Source organism: Capsicum annuum, chromosome 11 (assembly GCF_002878395.1).
Source record: "Capsicum annuum cultivar UCD-10X-F1 chromosome 11, UCD10Xv1.1, whole genome shotgun sequence".
Taxonomy (NCBI): Eukaryota; Viridiplantae; Streptophyta; class Magnoliopsida; order Solanales; family Solanaceae; genus Capsicum; species Capsicum annuum.
In genome coordinates, this window is record NC_061121.1 from 112,881,610 (window position 1) to 112,887,094 (window position 5,485).

Here is a 5,485-nt window from a genome sequence, read left to right on the forward strand (position 1 = left end):
GGGTTGTGGAATCTTGGTGGAAACTCACCTTTAGGCTTAATGTATTGGCGAATTTGAATTAATGTTGTAGTTATATTGCTAATTCCTCCAGATTAAAAGGATTCTAATAGTTGTAAATATTGGAACAAGCCCTAAATTTAACTTGCATGAACAAAGAAGTTAAAAATAGGATAATAAATTGGTAACAAAAATTCAGAGTATTTGACCTCCGTCTGAAGTTTAATGTTTTGTCAAGATTAATTTTCTTAGGCTGAAATCAAGTTATAATTTCATTATTTTATGTTTGAAAGAATTACAGTGAATATATCATCTAATTAGGTTGAAAATATTTAAACGAATACTTGAAATTGGTTGTTTTATAATTGTAATGTGTTGATGTAAGTTCATATTTTACTTAAATCAGAAGTGATTGGAAGTCAAGTGAACACAATCCTTGTTTGTCTTCTCTCCACTGATTTAAACACTGTAACTTAACCGTCATAATTTGACTAAGTAAAATTATTCAATAAACTTTCAGTACAAACCCCTAATTCATGGAAATTGTTGACTAATCATTATTTAAAATACAAAGAACTTAGTTTACACCCTATTTCCTGTGGAATTTGTAACACCCCAATTTTCTGAACCAAAATGCTACACAGTGCTCATGACCCCAAAGGACCACAAGCTAACCCATGACTGATATCTGTACCTGTATACTGCATAATATATCATAAAATATGGAAACATGAACATGAAAGGCCATAAGGTTCGAACTGAATAAACGTATGATAAGTCATAAATACTGAAAATAATGAGATCTGAATATCTAATCTGACATCTAGTCAGAAAGCCTCTAACTGAACTGAATAAGGAGTTGAAGAAACATGTCTTCAACTAACTCCATCTAGCAACTGAATAGTAAATGTAGCAATAATCATATCGTCCTCGAATGAGAAGGACTCACTACAAACTCTGAACACTGGAATGCTACTGCTGATCTGGAGCTCGTGCCTCTAAACCTATGGTGTAACATAAGAGAAAGTACCATAGTGTAAATACGTCAGTACGTCTGAATGTACTGAGTATACAAGTGAGGTAGGCTAAATGGAAAGGGTTATATGCAAGAATAATGCTGACTAATATGAACGTGAGAATACATACATGCATACATAACTGTAACTCTCGTGGAGATACCGACTACTGAGTCTGAATACTAACAACATGAGTGTACTGATACTGAGATACAGAATAGATAAACGATTATTTTTGAAAGTTTGAATTATGAAGAACTGGTTTGGTTGACTGTGTCTGACAGTCCTGAAGCTGAATACTGATATCATGAATTTTGATAACTGATATGACTGATACATGAGTTCAAAAAACTGATATAACTGATATAACTATGATCATCGGCCTAACCGATGTAACTGATATTGAGCGACTGTATCTGACAGTCTAAGTTCTGATAGAACTGTTTAAGCTCTGTTCTACTTGGAGTAACTAAATCTGAAATCAGTCCTATCTAGCGGGTGATCATGAGTATACTGATAATAAGGATGATTTGACTTAGTCTAAGATCAGTCCTATCTAGCAGGTGATCTTTAAATCTAATAATTCTGATACTGATTAATTATAGTTGAGATTAGTCCTAGCTAATGGGTGATCTTGAAGTCTGTTTACAATGATAAGCATTGACTATATCTAATAGTACTGAATCTGTACTACTGAACTGAGTTGACTGTATCTGACAGTCTTGAATCTGTAACTGAAACTATGGGATGTGTTCATCTAACTGACATGCCCCAAACTAAGCTGACTGGGGTCCAATCTCTGCCCTGACTGGAAGGGTGTCAGTACCGCGCCACCAGTAAAGACATCTGTTGTAAAGTCAGTCCTAATCTAGCGGGTGACTCCTAGGATCAGTCCTATACATATAAATGTGCTAACGGGTGACCCCTGAGTATGTCAGTCCTATCTAACGGGTGACATCTCGTACCTACGCTGGCAACGTAGTTCTGGAACTTAGGGATTGTTTCTAAGGATCTCAGTCCTATTCTAGCGGGTGAAGCCCCATCCCTAGGTTCGCTCAGTACTGAATCCTACTCCTATCTGAAAGACACTGAACAGAATAACTGGGCTGAACTAAATAACTTAACTGAACTGATTTACTGAACTGATACTGATTAACTGAACTGAAAATAGTGGTATTATTTAGCGGAGCTAAAACTAAGTTTACTGGATTTTGATGACTGGCGGAATGTACTGAGTTCTGAGGACTAGTTGAGAGTACTGAAGTTACTGAGATTGACTGTGAATACTGAGGTTACAGATATTACTGAGTACTGAGATCACTGAGATTACTTAAATACTGAGATTATTGAGGTTACTAGATTTTCCTGAGTCATATGACTGACTGAATTCTATATATCATGGCTTGACTGAGAGTATCATGATAACATGACATGGCTCTAGGCACACAACTATAGTTTTCGGGTACGAATACCCGCAGGACTCGATGGAAGAAAGCTGACACAACATGACTGACTTGATCATAAGATTGGAGTCCACAATTCACATTATCATAAATAGAGAATATTATACATCCTGTAGTTCCTCAACATATTAAGCATGGTAGGGAGTGCATAGCTATATTTCATGTGCATATTGTATATCACCATTATCATATATGCTTCATACCATAACAATAGCAACACATGAAAAACATGAAATTCATATTAAAGCAAATAGCTAACATGGACTTGTCATTTAGACATCATGGAACCATATAAACATGAATTTCGAGCATCCTAAGCACTTTATCGAATACTTTGCATGCAATCTTTAAGGCATAGGTGTGTTTCATAACCTGTACTATTTTACACCATCTAAGGTTCATAGTTTTTCAACTAACAAGCATATATATTCCATGAAAACACCGCTAGATATCATCTTAAAACTTAAACAACAATCATCAACATGTGCATGCTCATATCACCACAAAAAGTTCACAAAATAGTATTTACAACATGTTTCTTGAGCTCTATGAATGGATTGGATCCATAGATGAACACTACGCATACCTTAGAAAGGAAACCTTGATGATTTGCTGGAGAGTTCTTGGATTGGAAAACTTAATTCTTAATTATCTTGGAAAAAGGCTTGAATCTTGCTTTTGAGAGATGAGTTTGATGGAAACCCTAATCTTCTGGTTGAGAGCATAAGAGAGGGTTTTCGAGATACTTAACTGAAGAAAAAAGGGAAAAATTATGCCTCTTTAGGGTTATAAGTCGTGGGAAGTGGAGGGAAAAGACCAAAATACCCTTATAAAATAAATTCCCAGTTGCTGAAAATAATAGCTGACGACACTTGTGACAAGACATCCAAAATATGGTAAGCCATAAAAAATGTCGTCACACAAAAGCTGGAATTGATGGTTTCTGCCTAAGTTTGACGACCTTCATGGTAAGGCGTCACAATTGTGGTAAGCTACCACGAATGTCGTCACTTAGGAGCTGGTTTCTGCCTAAGGCTGACGACCTTGGTGGTAGGGTGTCACAAATATGATAAGCTACCACAAATGTCATCACACAAGAGCTGGATTCTGCCTAAGGCTGGCGACCTTCGTGGTAGGGCGTCACAAATGTGGTAAGCTACCACTAATGCGTCACACTGTTTCCAGCCTGACATGCTGGAGTAAAATAGGAATAACTCTTTGCTCCAATATCGGATTTAGGCCCAATTGGTATCGTTGGAAAGCTAATTAAATTATCTATTTGTTGATAGGTCATGAGCTTAAAAATTTCAAGTATAATGATATATATGATCATTTGAAGTTGAGTATACCAATATCCTTCTCAAGAATTCCATCGGTAAGGAATGTTTTAATTCGTCTGATAGCTGGGAGTTATTTGAAGCCTTAATATACATCTAACCTATTCATAAAACTATAAAATAACCATGTTGTACTATGCATAAGCTTGGTACATGGCTCTAATATTGGTTTGGATTTTTCGGGGTATTACAGAATTCTACCCAACTTTTATTGGATTCTATATTTGGCAACGACCGCTTACGCTTTCTTAAAGGAGTTAAAGTTTGGGCGTACATTTATCTCATTTAAAATCATCAGATGAAAACGTTGGATATGTGATTTAACGTTGATTTCGTATCATGAGATGAAATCTCAAATCTCCAAAAAGCTTGATTTGAAATTTCATATCATGATTTGGGATTTTCAAATATAAAAATTAACCGACAAGCTTATCTTTTGTAAAGAAAACCCCATCAATTATATCAAGACCAACCATTTATTTCATATGTAAATAAAATTTAAAGTTTCTATTATTACTCTTTAAACTATTTATATCTTATATAATCATTACTCCCACCGACATAATTTCTTTTATTACTTTAAATTAACTCCTACTTTACACTACTATCAATATTAGTTCCTCTTCTTGTGATACGAGCCAAACAGCCAACATAGCTTTTGATGACATTCTATGAGGCCAACACTTAAAGACTCAAGCTTTGGTCACCTCAAGGACACTAGAGCATGCATGGAGGACCCGTTTTGGACATTCAAGAGAGCAATTTCATGTGTGGAGGATTGCTTGGAGGCTTGCCTTTGATGACTACTCGAGAGCACAAGTGAAGAAGTGTTTTGAGGAGCTTTACATACTCCAAAACACTCCAAGGCAGCCCCCTAATTTACACACCAAGGCCGGTCCTTCTTTAATGGTAATTTAGAGATTGCATAAAGTGTCTTGACACTCCATAGACGCCCCTTCTCAGTAAGGGTAGTTTGGTCATTTTGTTTTCTTTTATAATAGACTATAAGTAAAACATTTTAGGGTTTATTTCCTTAGATGATTATTGATATGGAATATGGAAAGAGCAAGTCTTCTCTTTAGAGAGAGAGAGTGAAACCGTAACTAGGGCATATTAAGGGTGGATTCACTTGTGTTGCATTTTGGCTTAGAAACATTAGTGCTTAAGGACAGTGAGTTCCCTCTTGTGTCTACCTAAGAGCGTAGTGTTGCTATTATTAGTCTTAGGGGTCCTAGGATTTGATACATCCTTTGATTCTTAGGTTTTGTAATAGTGTATGCCTCACTATCTATCTTTATTTTATTGTAAAATCATTAGTGTTGTTCTTGTTATCTTGTGTTTGTCTTGTGTTGCTTATTTCTAGTGTTGTTATCATCTTGTTATCTTGTGTTTGTGGGCTGTCTCGTATCATCTTGGTCATTTGATAGAGAAATGCAAGCTCAACGTGAGGAGATTGTCCGTATTATGCGAAAAAATTATATTAAAAAGTAGTACACCACAATGCATGTTTAATTTTATTAGAATAACTTTGTGATAGCGAATTGTACTTTTGTTATAAACTTTTGCTTATTTGATAAGATTGTATAAAAAATTTGAGGCAATTTTAATAGTTTTCACAACTTACGAAATTTCTATGTTTATTAAAACCATACATGGAAAGTTCTAACTTATG